We start from the raw sequence: 12,945 nt of genomic DNA on the forward strand, positions 1-12,945 counted from the left end.
GGCCGTGCGGTAGCGTTCTCGCTTCCCACGCCCGGGTACCCGGGTTCGATTCCCGGCGGGGGCACTGATTTGTGGACTGGGTGTTGTGTGATGTCCTTAGGTTAGTTAGGTTTAAGTAGTTCTAAGTTCTAGGGGACTGATGACCTCAGCAGTTAAGTCCCATAGTGCTCAGAGCCATTTGACATGTGATTACATTTTCACGCAATTTGGGTGCATAGATCCTCAGAATCAGTACTCAGAACGACCACCTCTGGCCGTATTAACGGCCTTGATACACCTGGGCATTGAGTCAGAGCTTGGATGGCATGTACAGGTACAGCTGAGCGCGCGGCTTCAACACGATACCACAGTTCATCAAGAGTAGTGACTGGCGCATTGTGACGAGCCAGTTGCTCGGTCACCATTGACCAGACGTTTTCAGTTGGTGACAAATCTGGAAAATGTGCTGGCCAGGGCAGCAGTCGAACATTTTCTGTATCAAAAAAGGTCCGTACAGGACCTGCAACATGCGGTCCTGCATTATCCTGCTGAAATGTAGGGATTCGCAGGGATCGAATGAAGGGTAGAGCCACGGGTCGTAACACATCTGAAATGTAACGTCCACTGTTCAAACTTCCGTCAATGCGGATAAGAGATAACCGAGACGTGTAACCTCTTGCCATCACGCCGGGTGATACGCCAGTATGGCGATGACGAATACACGCTTCCAATGTGCGTTCACCGCGATGTCGCCGAACACGGATGCTACCATCATGATGCTGTAAAGAGAACCTGGATTCATCCGAAAAAATGACGTTTTGCCATTCGTGCACCCAGGTTCGTCGTTGAGTACACCATCGCAGGCGCTCCTGTCTGTGATGCAGCGTCAAGGGTAACCGCAGCCATGGTCTCCGAGCTGATAGTCCGTGCTGCTGCAAACATCGTCGAACTGTTAGTGCAGATGGTTGTTGTCTTGCAAACGTCCCCATCTCTTGACTCAGGGATCGGGACGTGGCTACACGATCTGTTACAGTCATGCGGATAAGATACGTGTCATCTCGACTGCTAGTGATAGGAGGCCGTTGGGATCCAGCACGGCGTTCCGTATTATTCTCCTGAACCCACCGATTCCATATTCTGCTAACAGTCATTGGATCTCGACCAACGCGAGATGCAATGTCGCGATACGATAAACTGCAATCGCGATAGGCGATTCTATCACTTGCAAACACTTGTATCATTCATAAATACCAAAAGCAACACTCAGCATTCCCAATGCGGTACTTCATTTTATTCTAGTCTTACAGCTGAAATGAATGCAAATCCTCCGTTCAGTTTTTCACCGACTTAAAAAACACCTAAACAAATTTTGCCTTTTCCACAGTCAATAACAAAATAAGCACCCAATGTCAGTATATTTAAATACGGAATCAAACAATTCCTCCTATTTTATGACTAGTTCCTCTTACTTCTAGATCAGTAATTGCCTGTTCTGCCGTGAGTGGTAAAATTTGGGGTACTGGAAGTGGAGTTCTTAGAACGGCTTTATGAGCAACGTTCGTATGCATTCGTATTTTCAGAGATTCCGCTAAAATCGTAATGTTCTCATTTTATACCACATCTTCCGCCTGTCCTAATTTTGAGGATTCGTGCAGTTACCGGTGAAATGGGTGCAGAACTTTGTTCTGAGGTCTTGCCAGCGGCAGTGAATGAACTGATGCGTAGAGCTCGCAGCGGCAACCTTTCCAGCTGATGGGCTCACGCATAATACTGCCGGGACCATGGCAGTTATGTGATTACTTTGACCAGGAAATGCAATATGCTAATGTGGTTCGATTATTTTGATTCCGAGGCTGCCGTTGAAAGCGCGCGCGCGCGCGCGCGCGCGCGCGCGCGTGTGTGTGTGTGTGTGTGTGTGTGTACGAGAGATAGAGCATACATAGAGACGAGCAGGGGGTAGGAAATGAGAGTTGAAATTTTGCCGTGTTCCTCTACAGACTTTTGCCAAGTGAATGTATAAACTGCCGGCGTACGTTGCAGCGGTTTAAATTTTAATTGCGTTTCCATATTCAAAGGCTCGGAAAGGCGGCTCACGGGGGGAGGGGAAAAATGGGGGAGGGAAAGCGTTTGATATGAACAGAACAAAGAAAGTGCCGACCCGTTTTATTCAGCGACTGCCCTCTTCGCTCTTTCCAGGCCTAAGCGCCGATCTGAGCACGCGCGCTACAGTTCAGTCAAAGGAAGCGTCCGACTTGGCGGCGATACCGCAGAGTGCCAGGTGGTGTCCAGTCCACGTTAGGGCGTCTCCGACACCTGAGCCTGTGACGTTTCAAAAGGAACACAGCCTTCACGACGGGATGAAAAGAGATTTTTTTTCTTTTTTTTTGGCAGCTCGTTAGTTGCAGTTGGAACTGATTTGCAAGTCACGGGATGGTTGTCTCTCGAACTCTGTCAATCTCTGTTTCCTCTCACTCGTACCATCTGATCTGCACTCATTAGTCACAATATTAAGTAATAAGGTTCTGAGCAGGGCCGCTAGTTCAAAAGGAACTGTGGTAGGAAAAAAAAAACCAATTTTTTAAAAAATTTTTACTATCTGTGTTTCAACTTCCGTTAACGTAGAAGCTCTGCTCGGAGCTGACTTGGCCTGGCTAACTCCCACGATCACACCACGAGCTGTTCGCGAGGATACTACTCAGCTACCCATAGGTAAAAACGCTGAGCGAATGGCGCTCCTGCTCCCGCGGTCCGCTCAGAGGTAGCCAATAGTGTGCAAGGGATGTATAACGTACGGCCGTGGGGGGATAGGCAAGGAGACGTCGACACGAAGGCGACGCTCTCTTCTCTGCTGGCTACCGAAACGAACAGATGCATCTACTCTCGTCTCCCACTTGGCTTCCTCTACATCTACAAACATACTCCGCAATCCACCATACGGTGCGTGGCGGAGGGTACCTCGTACTACAACTAGCGTCTTCTCTCCCCGTTCCACTCCCAAAAAGAGCGAGGGAAAAATGACTGCCTGTATGCCTCTGCACGAGCCCTAATCTCTCTTATCTTTGTGGTGTTTTCCGCGAAATGTAAGTTAGCGGCAGTAAAATTGTGCTGCAGTCAGCCTCAAATGCTGGTTCTCTAAATTTTCTCAGCAGCGGTTCACGAAGAGAACGCCTCCTTTCCTCTAGAGACTCCCACCCGAGTTCCTGAAGCATTTCCGTAACACTCGCGTGATGATCAAACCTACCAGTAACAAATCTAGCAGCCCGCCTCTGAATTGCTTCTATGTCCTCCTCAATCCGACCTGATAGGGATCCCAAACGCTCGAGCAGTACTCAAGAATAGGTCGTATTAGTGTTTTATAAGCGGTCTCCTTTACAGATGAACCACATCTTCCCAAAATTCTACCAATGAACCCAAGACGACTATCCGCCTTCGCCACAACTGCCATTACATGCTTGTCCCACTTCATATCGCTCTGCAATGTTACGCCCAAATATTTAATCGACGTGACTGTGTCAAGCGTTACACTACTAATGGAGTATTCAAAAATTACGGGATTCTTTTTGCTATTCATCTGCATTAATTTACATTTATCTATATTTAGAGTTAGCTGCCATTCTTTACACAAATCACAAATCCTGTCCAAGTCATCTTGTATCCTCCTACAGTCCTCTCACACCCCCTGTTTCAACACCTCTGAACTGGCGGCGTCCTCCCGGTGACGCTGTATATCGAAACTGGGTAAGGTTTCATTATGGTTTAACTTGAAATTTTGATTCAAAACGAAGGGACGTGCCAACCTCGCCAGTCCACTCCTCACTGCCCTGAACAACTGTACTTTGTCTGTAATGCAGTGAGTTTGCACGTGGTGAAAAAAATAGTCGCTGCACGAGTGATGGGACACATCATCTCCGAGGTAGCGATGAAGTGGGGATTTTGCCGTCCGACCGTTTCACGAGTGTACCGTGAATATCAAGACTCCGGTAAAACATCAGATCTCCGACATCGCTGGGACCGGAAAGAGATCCTGCAAGAACGTTACCAACGACGACTCAAGAGAATCGTTCAACGTGACAGAAGTGCAACCCTTCAGCAAATTGCTGCAGATCTCAATGCTGGGCCATCAACAAGTGTCAGCGTGCGAACCATTCAACGAAACATCATCAATATGGGCTTTCGGACTGAATCGATTATATTGCGCAGGGCTGGTTAAATTAATGTAGATAAATAGAAAAAAAAAAATTCATTTCGCTCGTATTTTCGAATGGTTGTCATTAAAAAGAGAACTTATGGTTTACATGTACGGGCACCAGGCACATGTAAATTAGCTTTCAACTTTTCTACCACCTGTCCGACACAAAAAAATTCAAACCCTTCCTCTTCAGTTGGGCAAGCGCTGTGGCGAACTGCCCCTTCCCACAGTCTTTTGTTTTATTAAACATTTCGTAAACAGAGAGAAGTGCCCAATTATAACTGACAAGTGCTTTTCATCGAAGCTACGCCCAAATAATGAGCGCCATGAGTGTATTGCGGTGTTGTTCACCCGATGGTTGTCATTTAATGATCTCCACACCATTTTCATTCGTAACCACAATTTTATTTCACAACAAGTAGTAATCTATGTCACAGACTGAAGTCGCTCGTGTTTTTCAGAAATTATCATTGCCATTTTTCATCTAGTACGGGGCTAAGCCATGCCTGAAATATGGAAACTGTTCTGCTTACCCCACTGTCAGGAGAGTGGGACTAATGCTTATTTAACGACTCAGCTGAGTATACAATTCACTCGCTAACATTATAAAATTTCAGTGATTCCAAAAGTAATCGATACAAGAGAGCCCAACTCATCTTGTTGCCAATTTCGTTACAGGAAATGCTTGCTGACTAGACGTGCTCTGTATTGTCAAGCGTTGTCACAATGGAGAACGGCACATCCTCTAAGCCTTTTGCGAATTATCAACAAGACGATCGAAGGCTTCCCTATATATATCCATGCGAAGCTACCGTGCCACGAGAGAGTACGTACATGCTTTGATATCCTCAAAGGTAACTCTCAATGTAGCCCTATGATTACACCATCAACAAGTGTCAGCGTGTGAACCATTCAAACGAAATATCATCGAAATGGGCTTCGGAGCCGAAGGCCCACTTGTGTACCCTTGATGACTGCACGACACAAAGCTTTATGCCTCGTCTAGGCCCGGCAACACTGACTTTGGACTGTTGATAACTGGAAACATGATGTCTGGTCGGACGAGTCTAGTTTCAAATTGTATCGAGCGGATGGACGTGTACGGAGACAACCTCGTGAATCAGACAACCGCATGTCAGCAGGGGCTGTTCAAGCTGGTGGAGGCTCTGTAATGGTGTGAGGCATGAGCAGTTGGAGTGATACCGGACCCCTGATAGGTCTAGATACGACTCTGACAGGTGAAACGTACATAAGTATCCTGTCTGATCACCTGCATCCATTCCTGGCCATTGTGCATTCCGACGGACTTGGATAATTCCAGCACCATAATACGACACCCCACACGTCCCGAATTGCTACAGAGTGGCTCCAGGAACACTACTCTGAGTTTAAACACTTCAGCTGGCCACCAAAGTCCCCAGAAGTGAACATTATTGAGGATCTATGGGATATCTTGCAACGTGGTGTTCAGAAGAGAGGTGCACCCCCTCGTGCTCTTACGGATTTATGGACAGCTCTGCACGATTCATCTTCTCAATCCCCTCCAGCATTACTTCAGACATTTGTCGAATACATGCCACATCGTGTTGTTGCACTTCAGCCTGCTCGCAGGCACCTACACGGTATCAGACAGTTCTTTGGCTGTTCAGAGTATCTGCGGTTGTATCTTAGCTCGAGGTCATGACGAAAGGTCGCTGTTTTATTATGAGGTGGCGAAATCAGAATTTGGTGTCATGAGAATAAATTTAATTCTTTTTACGGTGCGTAAGTTACCCATAATGAATTGCGACGAATGGTTTATATACGCTACTTTTTATGTGTAAGTAATTTGCCAATCTTTGCTCCAATTTGGAGTTTCAGCAATATGTAACTTGATATTTGGGCAGTCGTTTTTATACGGTCCTTGAATATAGATAACGGGGTCATCTGCAAGAAGTCGGAGTGATTACTAACATTGTCTGCCAGTGTGGTGTCAAAGGAAGAAGGCATTACACCATAACCACTTTAAGGAGCCAGCTTTGGGGTGAGTAAGCAGGGAAGGGTGTGGGAGGAGAGTTTAAAGGAGTGGTAGGAGGGGAAGGGAGGGGAGGGGAGGGGTGGGAGTGCGGCTTCACGGTGTCTGACAGCTTCAAAGCGAAGCCCGGCCGAGGCGTTAATTACGCCCGCCTGAGGCTAAGCGCCGCTGCAAGGCAACAACTAAAGTAGTTATACAAGGCGTCGGTTCCCGTGCTGGCTGTCACCCGTTCACTGGAAACTGATGCAATTCTGGCGCCTTCGCAAGGAGCACGTGGTGAATGCGTAGCGCAGTCTGACTTGGTCAAGTATTTCGGAGAAATGAGGATCCTGCAGCAACTTTATCCTGGGTAATGCTGCACAGCTACCAAAGACAGTGGCACTAGCCTGGCAATCGAGAAGGAAAACTGCTAACTCACCTCCCTTTGCCGGCCAAATGCTGATGAAAATTTCTCACACCGCAAGGTTTCGAACTCGCTACTTCTGGATAGTGCGTTGACGACCTCCGCAAGAGAGGAGGCTCACTGAAGACGTTTAAGCGATACAAGTATTTTCGCTTTTCGTGCTAGCGAAGATTATATGACTCAAGTCTCGCTGATTGTGATTGCCATTACAGACGGAACACTAACCTCAAGTGGAAAAGAATGAACGAAGGAGAAGGTTGTCTTCTCGTAACGGAACCACTACAGCATTTCTCTTAAATGATTTAGAGAAACTGCGGAAAACCCAGTTGTAGATGGAAGTACAGTATACACATCGACTAGGGTCACACAATCAAGGGCTTCGTCAATTAGTGGTGAACATCTTCAGCATAAGAGATCGTATAAATATTTAGTGAGTAATAGAAAGAAGCAATATGAAAGGGGACAACCACTTACAATCAACGTAAAGAGAAGCGTGTAGAGGATTTAAATTCACTGGAAAGTTTCTGGGAAAGTGCCTTGATTCTATAACGGAAAGTGCTTATAGTACGACTAATTCTAGAGAATTGTTACAATGAGTGGAGCCCTTATCAAAACGGTAGACATCGAACGAATTCAGCTACGCGCTACTGCGATAGTATTATGACAGTATGAAAGGCGACCTAGACCTCACCAGGCCTAATTAAGCTTAAGGAACCTGCATTCGAGGAGGACTATTTCAAAATTAATCGCCATAACTGTGAATATCAACTGCGAGACAAGAGGGTCAGTGCCTCCAGGGAAAAATGTTGACGCTTGCCTATGGAACCATGATTGTAAACACGCGTCCATAAACGTCTTTCTTCAGGGCTTAAAAATATGGGAGAGATCGGGACGGTATGGAACCTATGTTTGATTTTCATAGCGGAACTTCTGCAGCGTACTAGAAACAACTCTGGCAACATGTGCACGGGACCATGGATACAACTTTACGAGACGGGGAGTTAGCCAACTTCTTGCTTGTTCTTATCTTTACGAGCTGATCAATGTAACCCTCCATACGCCTTAATTGGCGAGAAACAACTCCTACCCTTAGCGTGTCCGACGCAATAGTGTGTCACGGCAGGAACAATCCATATAGCGTGATAATTAATTAATCAGTTAGGAAGGATTAGGGACAATTACAAACTGTCTGTAACAGATTTTTCGGGATCCTGTATACAGTTGCGCCATACATCACATCTAGGGGCAACATTCGGGTGTCATTCACGGTTCGTCTTCAAACGGGACGACACTTCCTCGTGATTTTTAAGCTATAGCTGGTCTCTAATATTATAACTTATTTCAAAACTAGAAGATTACGAAATCTTTGTTTTCTTGGTGGGATTAATATTTGATGAGTCAGCTATAAATGCGACCCAACACAGAGAAATGTTATCCAGCATTATACAATATTTTTGCGCTTCCTTGAACTATGGGCATAGACAGCACGTAATAATTTGCTTCTCATTCAAATTTGGATTAATTAATTTCTCTCTCGAGGCAACACACTAAATTCTCATTAAGCCGTAGTACTGAATAGCTTCCGTTTGTGTGGCTGCATTTAAAATACCTTTAGTGAATGAATGATCTACAGCGTGTAACCTAATAAAATATCGGACATTGTAAACAAATAAGATCTGTTCGGGTTCTATTAAACGGAAGGTACAAGTAATGACTATTAAGACTGGAAGTAATTTAGTATCAGTCCGTAAAACCATGCTAGTTTCGGTTAGTGCAATTACAGTGGCCACATTTAACTTTAGTTTCTGCAGGATGGTAAAGGATAGATAGGAACTGATGTAGAGAAGGATTGTTGAATCCTTACAGTAATTACTATTTAAATCAGAAGTTACACTTACATTCATTAGAACAAAGACAGCAGTCGCACAGACCAACTTAAGATCAGACCAGGCAAAATAATAGATACTGAACGCCTCATTGTCGTGTAATAGTGTACGAGGTGCGACAATAAAGTAGTGAGACTGATGTGAGAAAAAAATGTTGCTCGCCATTTTAGCCAAGTTTAGTGTTGTCTCCTTCAAAGTAATTCTCTTATGATTTGCGCACACTTTTTTCAGTGCTTCTGCCATTGATGGTAACATTTCTGGAACTCATCTTCTGTAAATCCTCCAATACCCTCGTCACAGCTTTTTGGACGTCTTGTGTTGTTTGAAAATGGTGTCCCTTGACCGCCGTTTTGACTCTTGGAAATAGAAAAAAAGTCGCATGTAGTGATATCTGGCGAATAAGGTGGATGTGGTAGTGCTGAAATTTGTTTTGAGGTTAAAAATTGATGTACTGACACAGCAGTATGGGATGACGCATTATCGTGGTGCAGAATCCAATTATCACCAATGTTGGCACGTACGCGAAGAACTCTTTCACGAAGTCTTTCTAAAATTTCTTTGTAGTAATACTGGTTAACTGTTTGTCCAGGAGGCACCCACTCTTTATGAATAATTCCCTTGGAATAAAAGGAGCACACAAGCATGCATTTCACTTTTGACTTCGAAATGCGACCTTTTTTTGTTTGGGTGATCCCTTTTTAGCACCATTGCGAACTTTGACGTTTTGTCTCTGGATCGTACTGAAAAAACCAACTTCCATCACCACACGGCTCAACAATTCTGGATTTATTTCCGTTTGCTCTAACAGATTGGCTGCCACGTTATTCCGTGTTTCTCGCTGTTGTGGTGCGAGATTTTTGGGGACCACTTTTGCACAAATCTTTCTCACACCAAGATCTTCAGTTATTATCAGACGAACCGTTTCTCGATTGATGTTCAGTTGTTCTGCAATCATTTTCACGGATAATCTTCAATCAGATTGTACGAGTTCACGCACCCTGACCAAGTTGACATCCGTCCGTGAGGTTGATGGTCGTCCACTGCGGTCTTCATCTTCAACATTCGTTCTGCCTTCACGAAACATTTTATGCCAGCGAAAAACTTGAGCTCTTGACATAGCCTCCTATCCAAGGAGCTTACAGTAAGTAGTCGTCGTGTTTTCACCCACTTTATCGCAAAAAGAAATGGCATACAGTTGCGCAATATTATGCGGTTCCATTTCCATGACGAGACACACAAATAAGTGTTAACTTATTACAGCTCAACTCACGACTGAGCAGCTGCATCGATGTGCTGCTTGGACTAGAAGCAGCTTATAGACCAAGGTCAAAGATATTATGCCTGCACAAGCCTGCAGGGTTGCCACATCTTGCAAAGAAAATCAGTCTCATTACTTTATTGTCGCACCTCGTATATCACAAACACGAAACAAAACAGGAGCGCTACCTGAATGCTTAATCTTGGGCAAATATGACGCTTTACATAAATTATTAACACTGGAAGCTATATTTATTTTCTTAATATCTACTTAAAATAAATCTAAGAATGAGAATGGTTCGAATGGCTCTGAGCACTATGGGACTTAACTTCTGAGGTCATCAGTCCCCTAGAACTTAGAACTACTTAAACCTAACTAACCTAAGGACATCACACACATCCATGCCCGAGGCAGGATTCGATCCTACGACCGTAGCGATCGCGCGGTTCCAGACTGTAGCGCCTAGAACCGCTCGGTCACTCCGTGCCGGCTAAGAATGAGAATCTCTCGTAAATTATACAACGATTCTAACGGAGGCGCCAGAAAGCCACAGGTTATATCGTACCCTATCTTCCGAGACGGAGTCTACGTATGCACAGCCAGTGCAGTAATATCTTATTATCGGCTTGTACAAAATTATTCGGTCGGGAGCTGCCTGTGCCACATACTCTACGGTCCCGTGTTCCATCAAGTGTTAACCTAGTTCCCTTTCCTTTAGTTTGATACTTCTGCCAAAGTTTGCAGACTGGAATGTGACGGTTTGCGTCAAGTTGCTCCCTGAAGCGAGTCGGGCGGTTCCCCCGCGAGAGTACTTGAGGACCCCTGGGGACGAGCAGAGTGGAGGAGTGCTCTGGGTGCCAGTGGGTCGACGGCTGGCGCCAACTCCGGTTCGCAAGAACCTCCAACTCGGCCCCGAGCCTTAATTGCCAAAGACACTGCGCCTTGCCACCACGCCGCCTTCATTTAAATACGCAGCGCAAGAAACGCCGGCGGTCACGGCGGCCTCGTTGCAGGCGCCATTAGAATGCAGTGCACCGCTGCTTGCCCTCCGTGATTTTTGCGAATCGCGCTCAAATGGAGAGAGCCAACTGCCGGCGCTAATAACAGGCGGCCGCTTATTACAGAAGCGGCCGTAGCTGCAACCGCTGCCAACGCCGTCTCGCGTACGAAACGGACTGGATTAAAGTGACACTAACTGCTTCATCCACCTACCGGTGACGATCAAACTAAATCCCGTGGCGAGTCTCGGTGGATAATTAACACTGCAACGTTTGGAATGGATGCCGAGCAATCTATAATAATGACAGTTTCTTAACGTGTCTCTATGAAAAGAACGATGACACTAAGCTGATATGCATATATGCAGATGGCGGTCGTATCGGGTACACAAGGTATAAAAGGGCAGTGCATCAGCGGAGCCCGGAACCGCGCGATTGCTACGTTTGCAGGTTCGAAGGTTCGAATCCTGCCTCGGGCATGGATGTGTGTGATGTCCTTAGGTTAGTTAGGTTTAAGTAGTTTTAAGTTCTAGGGGACTGATGACCACAGATGTTAAGTCTCATAGTGCTCAGAGCCATTTTTGAACCATCAGCGGAGTTATGATTTGTACTCGGGTGATTCATGTGAAAATGCTTGCGACGTGTTATGGCCGCAAAACGGGAATTCAAGCCATTTTGACTACTTTTCGACCGTGACTGTCTCAAAAAATATGTGAAGGTTTTTAACTACCGTTAGCAGTCACAAAATTTGTTAACTAACGGATTATTTATTTATTGTGCGACATGTTTCGATGGTATGCCTCACCAACAGGCTATATGGCATTGCAAAAACATAATTTTACAGACTTTGAACGTGTAGTGGTAGTTGGAGCAAGATGCATGGGACATTCCCCTTAGGAAACCGTCAGGAAATTCAATATTCCGAGATTCACAGTGTGTGCCGAGAATACCACAATTGAGGTATAATATCTAACTATGGACAACGCAGTGGCCAGAGGCCTTCATGTAACGAGCGAGAGCAGCGGCATTTACGTAGAACCGTCAGTGCTAACAGACGAGAAACACTGACTGAAAGAACTGCAGAAATCAGTGTGGGAGGTGCAACGACAGTGCGGTGAAATCTGGCATTATTCGGCTCCAGGGTATTATTAACTGTACAAATATCTGATGAAGGGTACAGTGTACTGACATTTGCTACTTGCTGTGCGTAGGAAGTTAAACAGAACGGGGTGTAATGGTCGGCCAGCTCTATATAAGCCACACATTTCTATAGTCAGTTCTGAGCGACACTTGAGATCGCTTGAAGAGAGACGTCACTGCACAATGGACGATTGGGAGGGTCTGATTTACAGTGATGAATCCCGTTATTCCCTGGAGTAACCCGGTGGAAGGGTTTGGGTTTGGCGAATGTCTGGACAACGCTAACTGCCAACATGTGTAGTGCCAAACGTAAAGTACAAAGGAGGAGGTATGGGTCACGGTTTCCGCGGTTAGTGTATCCCCTTATTGCGCATAAGAAAACGATATACGAGGATACGAGGAAAATTATAAATACATTTTTTTTTAGAATTGTGCGCCGAGAGCATTTAGGAGATGATGATTATATCAACATTACAATTCTCGTTGTCATAAAGCAGAATCTGTGAGGCAATGTTTAGCAGGCTGGGGTGCCGAGCGGTTCTAGGCGCTACAGTCTGGAACGCGCGACCGCTACGGTCGCAGGTTCGAATCCTGTCTCGGGCATGGATGTGTGTGGAGTCCATAGGTTAGTTACGTTTAAGTAGTGGTGCAATGTTTTATGGACAATGACTATTGTGAAATGGACTTGTATGCCCTGGAACGCACTGGAACTTGTTACGGAAGAGTTAAGACGTTGGTTTCGCTCCCGACCCTAGCGTCGAACATCAATACGTCCTCTGGTTTCGGCTCCTCACCAACAATGGACTGCCGTTCATCCACAGACATTCTGATATCTCCTTGAAAGCGTCCCCACCAGAGTTCAAGCCGACAGAATGGCGAATGGCCGACAAATCACGTATTAATGTCCACTAATGGCTGTCCGGATACTTTCTATCACATAGTGCACGATGTGTCGAGTAGAAGAGACACGACTTTTAAATTTCGTGTTTGTAACTTCGTTTTTATATTTTCCACTGTAGTTCCTATAGTTCAGGTCATAAGCGAAAATTCTGTGAATGCGTCCGAAAGGAAATAAATT

General features: G+C 45.5%; 1 protein-coding gene across 1 annotated transcript in view; it reads right to left on the reverse strand.

Annotated features, from left to right (window-relative positions):
• LOC126271950 (neural-cadherin) overlaps window positions 1–12,945 on the reverse strand; it is a 1,775,154-nt gene that overhangs the window by 107,817 nt on the left and 1,654,392 nt on the right. The gene's annotated exons all lie outside the window — the stretch shown is intronic.

This window comes from Schistocerca gregaria, chromosome 5, assembly GCF_023897955.1.
Source record: "Schistocerca gregaria isolate iqSchGreg1 chromosome 5, iqSchGreg1.2, whole genome shotgun sequence".
NCBI classification, from domain to species: Eukaryota; Metazoa; Arthropoda; class Insecta; order Orthoptera; family Acrididae; genus Schistocerca; species Schistocerca gregaria.